The sequence below is a fragment of the Haliotis rubra genome, unplaced genomic scaffold (genome assembly GCF_003918875.1).
Source record: "Haliotis rubra isolate DU_JTF1 unplaced genomic scaffold, ASM391887v1 Scf402, whole genome shotgun sequence".
In the NCBI taxonomy this organism is placed as follows: Eukaryota; Metazoa; Mollusca; class Gastropoda; order Lepetellida; family Haliotidae; genus Haliotis; species Haliotis rubra.
The window spans coordinates 489,619-507,147 of NW_025767083.1; the positions used below are offsets into that span (position 1 = coordinate 489,619).

The 17,529-nt window shown below is 40.3% G+C and overlaps 1 protein-coding gene across 2 annotated transcripts in view; it reads right to left on the reverse strand.

Moving 5' to 3' along the window:
• The window catches only part of LOC124287601 (mucin-19-like), a 41,204-nt gene extending 24,074 nt beyond the window's left edge, over positions 1 to 17,130 (reverse strand). The window contains exon 1 of one of the 2 annotated variants that reach the window (XM_046724087.1): positions 16,853 to 17,130. The gene's annotated coding sequence lies outside the window, so the exon portion shown is untranslated. The remainder of the gene's footprint in view (positions 1 to 16,852) is intronic. The other variant, XM_046724086.1, reaches the window with a different exon arrangement.
• Positions 17,131 to 17,529: the final 399 nt, after the last annotated feature.

Consider the following 17,529-nt stretch of genomic DNA (forward strand, 5'->3'; position numbering starts at 1 on the left):
CCTCGCACAGGGCTAACTGGCGCGCTGTTCTATTGATGTGTCTGCCCCCCTACGTTAACACGAACGTTACCAGAAAAAAACAAATGATAACAGTTTGATGACGGTTTACGTTCGGATTAAATATCTTCTCTGAATTATCTTAATTACATCTGTCATTAACGTAAACCATATGGGGCAATATGAACGTCGCATTTCTACTACCAACGTAAGTTTAGATCAGTACATCCAGATGAAGCTGAGTAGTCAAGCGACATTCCACGATTGCATTGTGGGAATGTAAACATTGCGGACGTTACCGTGTCGCTGAAAACTTGTGAGTCGAATTGAGACATTTTAACCGTCGTAAAACATAAACGTAATGTTTCCACCAGTGATGTTAGCTGCGTGAAGCAACTGCAAACCAAGAAACGGGATGCAACGGAGTAGTTTACTGAAGGAGGCCGTACGAGGCGATGACAACTGACATGCATCGTGACGTCGCTTACATTGTGACGTAATGGTTCGATTACGAGGGGGCACACTAGAATGGCGTAGTGACGGGATAACGTCATTCAATTGTTACGTCATCAAAAAACTATACCTTTATTGTCTGATAATGTATTTTTTTTTCGATTGTTCTAACCGCTAGGCATCTTAGAATTTATTCTAATTCATAGTCTAATTGAATAATCAACTTGCAATTGAGGATTTTCTTTGAAAATGTCTAAGAAGACTTCCATTCCTTTAGTTAAAAATATAAGTTGTTTACACTTTAAAAGTACTTTTCCTCATATTTTGTATGGGTGCTGTTCATATGCATGTTACATATGTTCACATGCCAAGTTACAGCAGTGAAATGAACCTTTCAAGTGATTGATTTAACAAATACTTGAACCACTTAAGACAATATATCTTCCGTATACATGTATTTAAATATAAATATTTCAGTATGTGTCCTATCTCAGGATGGGAATGCATCCGAAGCAAAATTTCAAGAAAGACTTAGGATCCTTTCTGAAGTATCCACCGTCAGAGCTGGGAGTGGCAGAAAGAAGACAAGCTAATAATTGTGTGTTTGGAGTTGTAATTGTGTTGAAAGATCTGAACTGTTGAATTGAAATTGGTGGCGTAAATGTCAGTTTAATGCTATATGCAGATGATAATGTGATATTAGCACAACAGAGGTCACCTACAGACTATGTCATGTATGATGTTTTACATAATGCTTTAAATTTAGTCTAAAGTAAAGCAATTTCTCTCTCTGTGTGTGTTAATAAAGATTTTATGAAAAGTGACTTGTATTATGTGCTGTCTTCAGGTACAGTTCATGCATGGTAATCTTGTATTCCTTTCATGGTGAAAGTAATTGCATTGTATTTATTCAGGGGTCTATCTAATAGCTGAAATTCAGGCAAAATATCTTCTCGGAACAATTTCCATCTTTTCAAGATAACAACACAACAGTAAATAGTTTTTCTTAATTTAGGATACTCTTTCCTTGTTACTGGAATTATATTTCCAACTGACATAAAACTTAAATGAACATTATATTGAATGTGGAATTTTAACCAAGTATTTTATGAGGTAAACATTTTTACTGTAATTTTCTGTTTTACTGTTTATTGCAGGTAGCATTTTTTGGTATTCTAATTGGATGCAGGAGTTTAGTGCTACTTTAGTGTAGTTTAAAGCTGAACTGCGAGTCTATTTACAGGAATGCGGAATACAAGTATTGTAACCTTGGTTGAATTTTCACGTATTTACGTTAGATTTCTAAATATAGAAAAACTCCCATACACAACCACGGAACAACCCATTTCAACATTAATAATGTGTCAAACTTCAACGTTGATTCCACGTCGGATATCTACGTCTAACAAACTTTCATAAACAACCTATTTTCAGCATTGATAATAGGTCAAACTTTAACGTTGATTCCACGTCGGATGTCTACGTCTAAAAAACTTTCATATACAACCTATTTTCAACCTAATTTCAATGTTGAGGACAAACCTATTCTCAACGTTGATGTGCCTATTGTGTCCGCATACCAACAACTTGCCATGTGTGAGCACTTGTCACGGGTGGAGGCCCCATGTTTGCTTATGAACAGCAAAATCAATCGATTTTCCATGTTATCGAACTGTACGAACATTTTTTTGAAAATTGTTGTTTGCTTAATGAAGGGCAAACATATAACAAGGGAGCTCGCCTTTGATCGTAGCATGTGCATATTTGAAATCAATCTATGGTACGTTCATTATAATCATACAAACAACCGATTCTGAAAAATCATAGGTGTGCCAATACTTTTTTCCATGTGCACTTTCCAGGGCAATGTTTTCTTTTCAGGTAATTACCGTTATAATTATACACTGGATGTGTTGCAAACATGTGTTTTCAATGCACACCTCACTTTGCTGGGCCTTGTGTTTGAAGATGGTTACATGTTGTTGGTTACTGGCTCAGCGTGTTTAGAAGTGTCGGGACAGAATCATTTTACATCATTATCACAGAGCTCAACAAAATTTGCTACCGAGGATGGCAACAAGTAAATGCAGTTATTCATTCTCTCTCAACTTCAATGACCTGAAACATGCATGCTTCAAATCAAACGTCCTTGGTCTCGACTAACGTATTTGGTTGGTTGGTTTGTTTAACGCCGCACTCAGCAATATTCCAAGAGCTATATGGTGGCTGTCTATAAATAATCGAGTCTGGACCAGACAACCAAGGGATCAACAGTATGACCATCGATCTACGTTATTAGGATACGATGACATGTGTCAACCAAGTCAGCAAACTTGACCAACCGATCCCGTTAGTCAAGCATGATCTTCACGGGTACCAAAGTATTGTCAGTAGGACATGTAATCGTTGCGACCGAGCCGCATACAGGTGGTCGACAGCGTTCCGGCACCTTACCATCCTCGATAATCTCCAGGGAATACGTTACGATCACTCTCCACTATACCCTGGATGCATCCACGGCTAATAATATTATTTTATATTACCTCCCTTTGCTGGCTCCGCATTCTCACAGTAGCCAATCAGCTAAGCCGCCGTTACAACCGAGCTTGCCAGTGTTAACAAAGATAGCGGTCGTAGTCGCGAAGGTTTGTTCGCAGTAACACTCAGATTTTTTGGGAAATAATACAGACAAATTGACAGATCTGAAACTTTCAAAAAATATCTAAAAGAAATCCTTCTACATCTTTCAGAGTACCTCTGCATCAGTTGTGTTGCCAAGTTTAACGGTTAGATAATTTAAGAAGCTAAAGTGAGTTGTGATTGGTTCGCTCAACTTCCCAGCGTAGACACCTGATTGGATAAAAAGCCTGCCAAGGGAGGTAATAAAATCATCGGGCCAAGACGCGGATGCATCCAGGGTATAGTGGAGAGTGATCGTAACGTATATCCTGGAGATTATCGAGGATGGCACCTAGCGAGAAAACAGATTTCCCATGATGACATCAAGGCGTTATCACTTTATGTCTGCCACAACACACAGTTATGACCAGCGGAACACCGACGTTAGTTGTACTACACTACCGGCGTTACCCCTAGGAGACTGCGTAATAGTCAGAGGCTGGTCCCTGATCATGGAGGGCTTGCACTCACGTCCACCGATCCCACATCACACGGATGCTTGAATGTTTTGATTGGACTGAAGACCACGACAATAACACAAACCAGGACTTGTCTCCAGTACTGACAGTTTTTACATATCTGTGCATCTGTGTGTTTTGTAGTCAAGATCACATGTTTCAGGATTCCAATGTAGACGAACGTAAATGGTGTGGATCAAACCCAATCATGAGTTGAGCTTGGATCAGTAGAACTGGGAGATGCCACTCATACCCATATCATACAGTGAGTCACGAGAATAGGGATAACATTCTGGACCGGGATTCATCCACATAGACGATAACTCTCGATCACTGTCGTTGATGCCTTCTTACAGCAGGAGACCAACGTCAGCGGCGACAAAACACCAAACATATTGAAAGCATGTGGAACAGGCTACAGAACTCCCTCTCACATTGTCAAGTCCTTCTGGGAACTCTTTAAGAGCTCTTCCAATGGAAACCACCTTTACGGTTTTGTGGAGCACGATACGGCGGTGATAGGCCGTGATTGAATCACGTGAAACATGTCAGCAAGAGTTGCCTTTAGAACAATGATTTTGTGACGTTTTGGTCAAGTACTCTAATTCTTAGGAATGACCTGACCGATTGTTCGTCATAGGCGCTTCATGGGATTGAGTATCACACGTCTACGGATGTTTATTAATCATGTCTTCTCGTAATATTGTCCCTGGCTATTTCAACAGATGCACACAAATTGAGGTATTACCTTTTGTTGTGATTCATAGCAAACTATTAGTTGTATAACCCAATAGTAGAGTTAGTATAACTGCCAGAGAGTCAGTATTCACTTCAAACAAACAGCAAAGTCTAACGTGGCAGCTGTTACTCGATCACAATAATAATGTTCTATTGCAATAAGAACGGTATAATGTTAGAAGCCTTGGCTGTCGCAGTTGAATAAAGTGAGACGTGACACAAGCCATACCGGAAACTGGCATCAGGGGTGACATTCCTCGTCAAGGTCGTCAAGGGAGTGAAGCATGGCTAGGGAAGAACATATAAACATAAACGAATCGTAACATCGGGTTTATGTGTTGGAAAGTAATGACGAGTGGCATCGTCGATTCAGCGTTTTGACAAGTCTTGTTTGTGTAAACTATCTGATAACGAGAACTTCGGTAAGTTAGTGGTACAAATTAAGAGCAGAGAGTGTGGTTGTTAATATTGTAGCTTCAAGCTCATTAAAACAGTTACATGGCGGACATTACATGGTGTCGTTACGTGTAGGAAATGAAACAGCATGGGGCTGTATAGTGTATATAGACGATTTCAAATCCTCTGAACCTAAACTCGGAAATTGTATTCGCCATTTCAGCTCGACTTTGTTGAACCTAGAGTCATGATCAGGTCCTTTACTCTTGTCGTTGACAAGGGAACCTTGGTCGATAGTCAACAGTTTGTATTTCTTGCTTTGCTACCCATACCCTAGCCTATCCCATTGGTCCCTGCAGATTGACGTCTGTCAGTTTATAGCACGTCAGAGGCCTGTACACGTTCACCCCGTTACAGACGCTGCACAGCGTGTTGATTCACACACAGTGATATATTCAAGCATATCAAATCTGTATAATGAACTGGAACAAATAAGCGGAATAATAGCCACCAGTAAAAAATCGACCTTCCTGTGTCAAAATCAGCAGTATCACCCTACGCACGTGTGGGACGACTGCGCGGGCACATGCAAACTACAGGAAGTGGTTTAGTGTGAAGTTTACATACATTATGGTTCTTTCATTAAATGTTTGCCGTCAATACTTACCTTTATTCAAATACTTGGTATAATCATTTTTATTGCATGATCCTCTACTTTTTCAGAAGAGTATGCAACAAAACATGTTGAGACGAGTCAGTCGGGATGTGTGTATTATTATCGATGGACGATAACTATTATATCTGTAAAAATGGCACAATGAACACTAAGCAAACATAACAAAAACTCCAAGTAAATTGATTGATTTTCTTCTCTGTTCAAGCAGCGTGTCGCGATGTGAATAATGCATGGCGAACGTGACGAACATATACATCTACATCACTAGTTCGTTCGGGTCAGTAATAGGAGATGATGAAGAAAACAGATACTGAAAGTAAAGGAACATGATGCTAGCTTTGATGTTATTCACGTTAGTGCTTGCGGGTTAAAGATATATAGAGAATACTACACGAGGTCTCATTACTTACGAGTGTTCCTATCCTATGGTATCTGACCATATGAAGGTGACTAGTTTCGTATAATTGGTATCCAATGAGGCCGTGTGTGGTATTTTTTATATTGCCCAAGTCTTACATGCATAAAATTGACAAAATAGCGTATTTTGATGGGGGGTAGACATGTCAATAGAACAGCGCGTCAGTAAGCCTTGTTAATGTAGGTCTCCGACACCGTGGCGTTTGTGCCTTAGATTTATCGTCATTAAGTATTAAATTTGGCATCTTAGAAAAGAAACAGAGTTCGCTCTACCCCCATGTATAGTGTAATAAAGTAAACTTTTGCCTTGAACTATTATAACGTGTATTATAAGTTGTACAATGAATGAATTCACGCGATTGTTATGAATGAAAAAGTAGTCCCGACCTAATTGAGAGGTAATCGCTTATCCATTCGAATCGTTAGGATTTCAGGTCAAGACTTAGTTGTTACTGTGCAGGTCAACGCGATACGACACTCGTGTGACGTGCGAGATAAGTATGCAACTACACTTACGTTGACCACGTGGGTGGTAAAAAGGGATATGTAGCATGGGTGACGAAATAGTTACATTATAATGAGTGGCGAAACCGTTACAATGTCATGGGTGACGAAAGTGTTACATTGTAATGGATGGCGAAACCGTTACATTGTAATGAGTGACGAAACTGTTGCATTGTAATGGGTGACGAAACTGTTACATTGCAATGGGTGGCAAAACCGTTATATTGCAATGGGTGACGAAACTGTTACATTGTAATGAGTGACGAAACTGTTGCATTGTAATGGGTGACGAAACTGTTACATTGTAATGAGTGGCGAAACTGTTACATTGTAATGGGTGACGAAACTGTTACATTGTAATGAGTGGCGAAACCGTTACAATGTTATGAGTGAAGAAACTGTTGCATTGTAATGGGTGACGAAACTCTTCCATTGTAATGGGTGACGAAACCGTTACATTGCAATGGGTGACGAAACCGTTACATTGCAATGGGTGAAGAAACTGTTACATTGCAATGAGTGGCGAAAACGTTACAATGTAATGGGTGACGAAAGTGTTACATTGTAATGGGTGACGAAAGTGTTACATTACAATGGGTGACGAAACTGTTGCATTGTAATGAGTGGCGAAACTGTTACATTGTAATCGGTGACGAAAGTGTTACATTGCAATCGGTGGCGAAACTGTTACATTGTAATGAGTGGCGAAACCGTTACATTGTATTGAGTTGCGAGACCGTTACATTGCAATGGGCGGTGAAACAGTGTTATACCCGGTAACTGACGAAACTGTTACATTAGGTGAGGGAACTGTTATATTATATGAGTGACGAATCTGACCGGGTTAACAGGTCAGCCACTTCAGGTTTGATTGTAGTGAATACTGGCAGTTATACCACCTCTACTACAAGGATTATACAACTAACAGCAGCCACTTCAGGTTTGATTGTAGTGAATACTGGCAGTTATACTACCTCTACTACAAGGATTATACAACTAACAGCAGCCACTTCAGGTTTGATTGTAGTGAATACTGGCAGTTATACTACCTCTACTACAAGGATTATACAACTAACAGCAGCCACTTCAGGTTTGATTGTAGTGAATACTGGCAGTTATACTACCTCTACTACAAGGATTATACAACTAACAGCAGCCACTTCAGGTTTGATTGTAGTGAATACTGGCAGTTATACTACCTCTACTACTACAAGGATTATACAACTAACAGCAGCCACTTCAGGTTTGATTGTAGTGAATACTGGCAGTTATACCACCTCTACTACAAGGATTATACAACTAACAGCAGCCACTTCAGGTTTGATTGTAGTGAATACTGGCAGTTATACTACCTCTACTACAAGGATTATACAACTAACAGCAGCCACTTCAGGTTTGATTGTAGTGAATACTGGCAGTTATACCACCTCTACTACAAGGATTATACAACTAACAGCAGCCACTTCAGGTTTGATTGTAGTGAATACTGGCAGTTATACTACCTCTACTACAAGGATTATACAACTAACAGCAGCCACTTCAGGTTTGATTGTAGTGAATACTGGCAGTTATACTACCTCTACTACAAGGATTATACAACTAACAGCAGCCACTTCAGGTTTGATTGTAGTGAATACTGGCAGTTATACCCTACCTCTACTACAAGGGATTATACAACTAACAGCAGCCACTTCAGGTTTGATTGTAGTGAATACTGGCAGTTATACTACAAAGGATTATACAACTAACAGCAGCCACTTCAGGTTTGATTGTAGTGAATACTGGCACCTCTACTACAAGGATTATACAACTAACAGCAGCCACTTCAGGTTTGATTGTAGTGAATACTGGCAGTTATACTACCTCTACTACAAGGATTATACAACTAACAGCAGCCACTTCAGGTTTGATTGTAGTGAATACTGGCAGTTATACCACCTCTACTACAAGGATTATACAACTAACAGCAGCCACTTCAGGTTTGATTGTAGTGAATACTGGCAGTTATACCACCTCTACTACAAGGATTATACAACTAACAGCAGCCACTTCAGGTTTGATTGTAGTGAATACTGGCAGTTATACTACCTCTACTACAAGGATTATACAACTAACAGCAGCCACTTCAGGTTTGATTGTAGTGAATACTGGCAGTTATACTGGCCTACCTCTACTACAAGGATTATACAACTAACAGCAGCCACTTCAGGTTTGATTGTAGTGAATACTGGCAGTTATACTACCTCTACTACAAGGATTATACAACTAACAGCAGCCACTTCAGGTTTGATTGTAGTGAATACTGGCAGTTATACCACCTCTACTACAAGGATTATACAACTAACAGCAGCCACTTCAGGTTTGATTGTAGTGAATACTGGCAGTTATACCACCTCTACTACAAGGATTATACAACTAACAGCAGCCACTTCAGGTTTGATTGAATACTAGTGAATACTGGCAGTTATACTACCTCTACTACAAGGATTATACAACTAACAGCAGCCACTTCAGGTTTGATTGTAGTGTAGATTATGAGGTTTGATACTGGCAGTTATACTACCTCTACTACAAGGATTATACAACTAACAGCAGCCACTTCAGGTTTGATTGTAGTGAATACTGGCAGTTATACCACCTCTACTACTACAAGGATTATACAACTAACAGCAGCCACTTCAGGTTTGATTGTAGTGAATACTGGCAGTTATACCACCTCTACTACAAGGATTATACAACTAACAGCAGCCACTTCAGGTTTGATTGTAGTGAATACTGGCAGTTATACTACCTCTACTACAAGGATTATACAACTAACAGCAGCCACTTCAGGTTTGATTGTAGTGAATACTGGCAGTTATACTACCTCTACTACAAGGATTATACAACTAACAGCAGCCACTTCAGGTTTGATTGTAGTGAATACTGGCAGTTATACCACCTCTACTACAAGGATTATACAACTAACAGCAGCCACTTCAGGTTTGATTGTAGTGAATACTGGCAGTTATACCACCTCTACTACAAGGATTATACAACTAACAGCAGCCACTTCAGGTTTGATTGTAGTGAATACTGGCAGTTATACCACCTCTACTACAAGGATTATACAACTAACAGAAGCTATGAATCACACAAAAGGTAATACCTCAACTTGTGACAAGCTGTTGAAATAGCCAAAGATAATATTGCGCAAAGACATGATTAATGACCGAAAGTCCGTAGACGTTTGATGCTCAATGCCATACGCGATATACCGGAACAGTCGTCAGATCATTCTTCATCATAAGATTACCAGACCAAAACGTCACGAAATCACGATAATCAATTCATTGTCCAAAAGACAACTCTTGCTAACCCGTTCTACTGTTTGCCCGCTGTACATATACAGTCAGATGTATCGGAGGTGGCACTAATAATTGGATTTCCTAACAGTAACAAAATAACATAAAAGTAAATGATCGTCCTCGATGAAAAGGGCAACACTGATAAAGAGCAAGGTCAAACTGACCAATGAAATGTACTTTCCTTGTTACTGCATAATGAATCTCTCTGAACTGTCGTAGAAATCCTGGCATCGGTATTTGTCTGACAATACAGAAAAGTGAACATGTCCAACCTGGCTTTGAGGGAAATATTTCGTCACCCTCTTTCGTTCTGACTTAACCCACAGCTGCTCACACAACATACAGATTGTATCAATTGTTACCTAGTACATACACTGTCAGTGTTGTGCAACCTGAATTTACAAAAAGACAGTTGGCATTCTGTCCACTAATGGGATACTACTCAGATGTGACTGTACCCAGGAGCGGACCCAGAGGTAAAGGTCCCTCCTCTCCCCCGAAAACAATTTCCCTGAGGATCATTTCCCCCTAACCTTTGGACTTAATGATATATGTGCAAACCCACAACCCCCTTTTTCCAAAATCCTGGATCCGACCCTGACTGTACCAAAGATGCCGCAGGCTGCAGGCTACCCATACACATATCACCCTAAAATCATGGTCTTGAATACTAGAAGGGTCATTGTTACTGTTGGTGCTGTTAGAATCCTACTCATAAACAAGCCCGTAGAAAGAGAAATGCTACTGCGGTTTGGTCAAGTATGTCACGTTTTAAAGTTTTTGATAGGCATTTAGAAGTTGGACGAACATGAATACATGACACGTTTATGATAACAACTTCTTTTAAATTTTAACACGACGTTTGAGTGCATTCGCCTGATGAAGGAATTAGCTCTGAAAGGTCGTGTGAAGAATAAAAAAGAAGTTGTTATCCATAAAATGTGTCATGTATTTATGTCACGTTTTGCTAGTATTCTAAAGTAGGTAAAAACAAATCGACAATATTCCGTCTGTGATTCCGTCCGATAAATGGTGTACATAGAATGTCATTGATGGTGAGTGTCCTTGCTGCCAGTGTGTAAACATTATCATCTGGGTGTCTCAAGAAGTGTCGTCATGGTAACGACCAACCACCATTATATGTGGTCAGTACAGGCGGTAAAGCATCTTCACAACCAGATGTACCATTGTTCGTCACAGACGTTGGTCCCAACAAGGTCTTCTTCTCCTGCCTGAATAACATCACATAAATACTTAAAGGGGTGTTTTGTTGTCACAGGAGACATTCATTTGATGGCAAAATGAAGTTCGATGCTACATGAATTATATATTATTTAGAAGAAAAATACTACGTGAACCAAATATCAATTATTGAAAATGTGTCGCGAGTATATGGAAGGCGCGATATATTTAGTGATAAAAATTCATTCCGCCTTGACAACGGTACAATAAACTGTATCGAAACGTCGCACTCTTGACATAAAGAAGTTGTTGCCCATAAAGTGTGTCTCTAGTGTAAAATGCATATAACCTTGCGGGAGAAAGCAAGTTAACACTTGAAACTTGACGTACCATTTCAAACCTTGATCTCCACATGAAGTATACCAGCATTATATAACCATGTCTTGTTTATTTCAGTGGTGAATACTTTCTTTTTATGCCAAAGGTTTAAATTCACATCTCACTCGAGTAAATAACGTGTTGATTCCCTCTTGTGAATCTCTTGTGCAATCAAGACACGTATAAAACTATCATAAACGGGTCAAAATATATTGATATTATATTCTGTCTCTGCTGTTTCCTGGACATTTCTCCGGGTTAGAACTGATCTTCAAGAACCCATGCTTGTCGTAAGACCCGTGAAGATCCGGGTTAGAATTGAACTTCAGCAACCCATGTTTGTCGTTAGACCCTTGAAGATCCGGATTAGAATTGATCTTCAGCAACCCATGCTTGTCGTAAGACCCGTGAAGATCCGGGTTAGAATTGAACTTCAGCAACCCATGCTTGTCGTAAGAGGCGACTAACGGCATCGGGTGGTCAGGCTCGCTGACTTGGTTGGCACATCCCATGGTATCATGCGTAGTTCGATGCCCATGATGATCACAGGATTGTCCGGTCCAGACTCGATTATTTACAGACCAAACCAACGTGTACATTTCACTGGGTGTTCCAGTGGACACATACAGCTCGTGTAACTAAGCTGCGCTGCCAACTATCTCATGACCGGGACTATGTGATGTAGGTCATGGTGAAGGTAAATGCGCTGTTACATCCAGTGTTTAAGGTTCATTGAAGGTCATACAACTGACGGTGAAACATTTAGCGAACCTGGAGCTCAGCGCTAGGCAGCAATATCTCAGGGGGTTCGAACCCCCTGAACCCCCCATTGGCTCCGCCAACGCAAAAAAATATTCAATGTGGTCTTAAGTCTGATTTTAAAAGGGGGTTGGGGTGGGATCCGCCAATGAACACAGAATCTAAAACAATTATAGGCACTGTTTCGTTTTTTAATTTGTAGCATTGTGATATATCATGTTGTGCAGTGTTAGTGATGGGGAAGTATTTATTCTGTTAAGTCTCATACCAAATGAATCTTTCACCCTGATTCGTGTGAACTGGTACATCTTCATTTCAGCGACATTGATATTGATTCAGCTAGCATATTTAACCAATGATACTCTTATCTATGCTAGGAATGTTTCAGATTCTGAAAAAAAAAAAATCTACTTTACTTTGAATGAGTTATGTCCAGCGTAAACAAATAGTGTATACTTGTGAACGAAACACGACCGAATGAATGTAGCGAATGTAGAGTTCCGTGAAGGTTAGAGCTCAACCCGGAGAGCGGAAGGTCGCGGGTTCGATCACCGACCGCGTCATACCAAAAGACGTTAAAATATGGTACTTGTTGGTCCCTGCCTGGCGCTCGGCATTAATGGGTACAACAAGGACTGGTCGACTCGGAGTCAGTATAATGTGTCTGAGTGGGGTATTCATGCTTCACTGCGGCATGGTATCTCAGTGAGCTAGCACTATAAAACTAGCTTAAATCTGGGCTAGTACAAGCAGCAGCACATGCACATACACACGCATGCCCGTCGTCATATGAGCGAAATTTTCTCAAGCACGACGATAAACCTAATATCACCTCACTACCAGTACTACTAAAGCACCACTATGACTGCTATTACTTTAGAACCACTATTAAAAGTACTACCGCCAGTATTACATCAGTACTACTACTAATACGAAGGTACTACGGCAACGTTTATTTCAGGACCGTTAAAGTATTACTACCACTAGTAATTCAGTACTAACACTAAAGCACTACTGTCACCAATTACTTCAGTAACACTGTTAATACTAAAGTATTACTACAATTATGACTTCAGTACAAATACTGAAGCACAAATATCACCCTTCCTTTAGTACTGCTACTGTGGAAATATAATGGGTACATCTATGCGTGATAAATGCCGAATGTTTGTGGAGGCTATGAAAGTCAAAGCACAGTATGGAAACATGGACCAATGTAGCCTTGGTGACCTGGTAAGGCTCACCTTTATGTAGGCTGGATATAGATATGTAAGAGTGTCTCCAAATAAACATTTTAGGCCAAAGTTGTTGAATTTAAATTATAAAATTATAAGTCTTCAGGATTTTTGCTATTTATAAAATACATAGAAGCTTAAGTGTGTCACGTGTCACAAACGCATTGGGGAAGTAGGGTAGGGGTAGGGAGAAGTTCTCATCTCACGCCGGTCAAATTGGTAGACGTCGATAACGGATGTATTTGAACATCGGTACATTATGACCCTGTCTGAGTCATTCCTAATAACTTGTTTATTGAAAACAAGGTCGAGGATACGGACTGGAAGTCTAAACGACAACCAAATAAAGTTAAACACACCATGAAACACAACATATTATTCCCAAACCGCTAAGATCAGCATTGTTGACATATCTCACTTTAGAAACCAACTGAAAAATATTCTTTTTGCAGATAATGATGAAAATAATTATTGATTAAAAAATATTCTTTTCTTTAAAAGAAGCCGTCTGATGACCGTTTATGCATACATTTTCCTAATTTCACAAACTCTCATTCTCTTCTCTCACATTATACAGGAATGAATTCTGATTGGTCAGTGGTATCGGATGGCTGTGAAGATGACACTATCAACGCCAAGGGATATGTTCATCTGAAACCTATTCTTTGTGAAACCGACCGTTCGTCTTGCTCTTCCACATACTAAGAGCTCTTGAATATGGTTGCGAAATCTGTTAAACTTGAAGCCCGAGGAAGCCTCAGGCTTAGTGTATTGTTGATGTAAGACTTGACATTTACGTTATGTTACGTCAAACCCAAGTTCCGGAGCTTTGTGTGTGAAACATGACCATAAGAGCAGTGTGAACTTTGTAATTTAACATTGCAGAGTTTACTCAATTTGCTCTAAGAAGGATTGTTTGAATAGCCTTGCTGAGTACCACAATAGACTGCTAAACGTGTGCCAGTGTATGCTGAAGCCCTAAAAAAACTTCACACTTGGAGAAATGAATTATAGTGAAAATGAGTCGTACAAGGTAGTTAATATGGGCGAATACCATAATGGCCAGTTCTAACCTGTTTCAACTGTGTTGAAGCATTCTGGATGCACATTTTCATGTGCCTTGCCACCAACATGTGAGCAGAATTTGCTGGTGATAAGCCTCCTGCCATTCCTTACAGGTGTTGACTGTGAACGTGCTATTGGCATACCGCGGGATGGCCAGTCTACCGTGGCTGCTGCACGTGCCATGAGATGCAGTAGACCGGCAATTGACAACCTGAGGACACGTGTGCATCAAACGGGTAACGACATGTGATGCCCCACGGCCACGTGTGATGTCACATACGTCATTTGCGTAATCGTGTTGCGATCGCAACGTCAACCAGTAACGCACTGTTTACGGGTCGCGTAACTACGCAAAACATACGTAACCGTAATGAGGCCCATGCTGGGCACAAATGCACCTGCAGATGACTAGTAAATTTTCTGCATACGTGGTAATAAACAAGCTCCAATACAGATGGCAAGTGCCAGTGAAATCAAAGCATGACCCCATCGTGCTACTGTTGACTGGATAGTGCACCAAGCGTACCTTAATGCCTAATTCTGTTTTAGTGTACGATCATCACGTCCATAACTTTTTATCCATGCCACTAACAACACACGTTGTCCTTTATGTGTATGTTTGGGACATAAATTAACACATGTAAAGTATCTTCTTTTGCTTAGTATATACAGTCTTCAAAAAAAAGAAATAAAAAAAGAAAAGAAACGCACAGGCGGTTCAGCAGTTCATTTCGATATATTTCGGCAGCAATCGTCGTTAAGAGAATTCCTTTGTTTGAATCCCGTTATTAGTATCGTGGCTTCCCTAAATGTGTTTGTAAACGTTTCTCGTAAACGTTTATAATTTCGTGGCTTTCCTTTCATCACAAATGAAAACTATAATGAAAAGTCCATGTATAATTTTTTTCAACGTAACGCACTTGCAATGTGTCGCAACCTTGAGTACAGACCTCGACTATAAAAGGCCAAACCACATTCATCATTTTTTAGGTGCCTGGGCCACGAAGAATTTCCGACCAAACCATCAGAAATCGTCTGAGAGAATAGGGAATTCGAGCATATCGGCCAAAACTTGGACCTGTCCTGACACGACTACACCGACAACCACGTGTCCAATGGTGCAGCAGGGTACAGGCATGGAACCCGGGGAACTAGCGACGCGTTTGGTTCAGTCGCGTTTCCTCCTGCAACGACGGGATGGGAGACAACGTATCGACGTCGACACGAACGTTTTGCGCCGAACTGCGTTCGACAGGTGGACCGATTTGGTGAATAACGCGTCATGCGACCTCACCCCTCCTACTTTATAAGGGCCAGAGGGAGCTGTTTCAAAACAACGCTCGACCCCCCACAGCTCGTGTAACAGGTGCCTATCTCGCCAACGCAAACGACAACGGCCTTCCAAATCACCTGATCTGAACCCGATGGAGCATCTATGGGACGAACTTGATCGACGTGTCCGTAAACGTCACCATCGCCCTCTGAGACATGCCGAACTTGCCAACGCGTTGCAGGAGGAATGGCGAAGAATTGCGACCACTTCCAAGGCAGTGCCGAGTAGTCACGGCTGCAAGGGGTAGTGTCACCAGGTACTGTCCTGAACGCCCCCTTGTTTCCACACACATGTGTACTGAGTGAACTGAATTAATGCTGACAATGACAACAATTAAGTACGTTTAATAAATTTCCTTATTTTGGGCCGGGGCGTTTCTTTCTATCTTTTTTTTTCTTTAAGAGTTTATATTTTTGGACATAGTTACCCTTAATCTGAAGGCCTTCGCAGCTTCGTATTGTGGGTGTTTGTTTTTTCAAACTTTTGACGTACTCCAACGACTCAGCTGCTTATATACACTCCTTTGTTGCTGTTTCTCAAGAAACTTTTTTCTCGAATTTCTAATTGTCAATATAGTCGGTAGAATCTATGTTTTAAGACCAGGTTTAAGAACGGGCTCATTCATTTTACAAGCCAGCGAATACGAACATTAAGCCATTTAGAAGTTGGACGAACATGAATATTGATAGCAACTTCTTTTGATTCTTTATTCGACGTTTCACCTGATGAAGTAGCACGAATTATCCCTGAGACGTTGTATAAAGAATAAAAAGAAGCTTTTATCCATGAAACATACCATGTCTTCAGTACTCACCTGTAATGTTTATACACAATTTATGCATTAGCTTAGAGTTTGGCCAGTGTAAAGCGGGTATGCCAAAACTTGTACAGATGTGTGATATTGATGGTCGTTACTTCCATTGTATGGAAGTAATAATTATTATAAGTAACAGTTAGTGGTCGCCATTGCTACATCTTATATCACAAGGCCAGGTGTTCATTCAGCTAATTTGAATATGCTCAGTATATGGATCAAAACTCGAGAGAGATAGTATTGTCGATCAGTTTATACACTGGAATTGGTTAGGAGTAAAATATATCTAACCATGGCTTAAGAACATGACAGGATAAAATTCATTATTACACGATGCTACCATGGTGACAAATACCTACCATGTACATATTCATATAAAACATTATCAAATATATAGGTGATAAAAGTGGGGCGTTATTACCTTCAACTGTCCTGAATATTACCACAAACAGAATTGTAAAGATTCCAAAAGAAAATGCCGACATCTTGTGACAGCGTGTAATGGTGACTTCAGCACTGCTTCCTGTCCCACAGATGTGTTGACAACTCTGTCTTCTCCGTCCACGCATCCCTAAGCACACTGCCTCGACGGCATATCGACGACACGGGCTCCCACAATAGAACAGGTTGATCCAGTCCTTGGTACAACGACGTCGATGAACGTCACCACAGTCTACATATGAAATGCCTTGACGCCGGGGAGATATTGACTGCATTTCGATGCTTCTGTGAATATTGATTGTTGTCTGTGCTTGATGTTAGCAACAAGACCGGTTGGCAATGAATAATTATAAAGGTCTACACTGGATGATTGAAGTCTCCAAGGGTTTGCAAATGGAACTGTATTTACACAAAGAAACAACCTAATGCTACATAATGGAATATTTTAGACAAAGAGTTCCTTGAAACTGGTTTAATAAGCCATACATTAACACCGTCACAAAGCAGGTTGATGTTGCCTATTCTGTTTCATACAAAACACATAACGAAAGTTAGGATTCATGTTTATTTTCACCGCATTGAGGATATTGGACATTAGTATCCATTTCGGACATTGTTTTAGTCTGGTGTGGCATAGAGAAGCCATGTTGTTTTTAA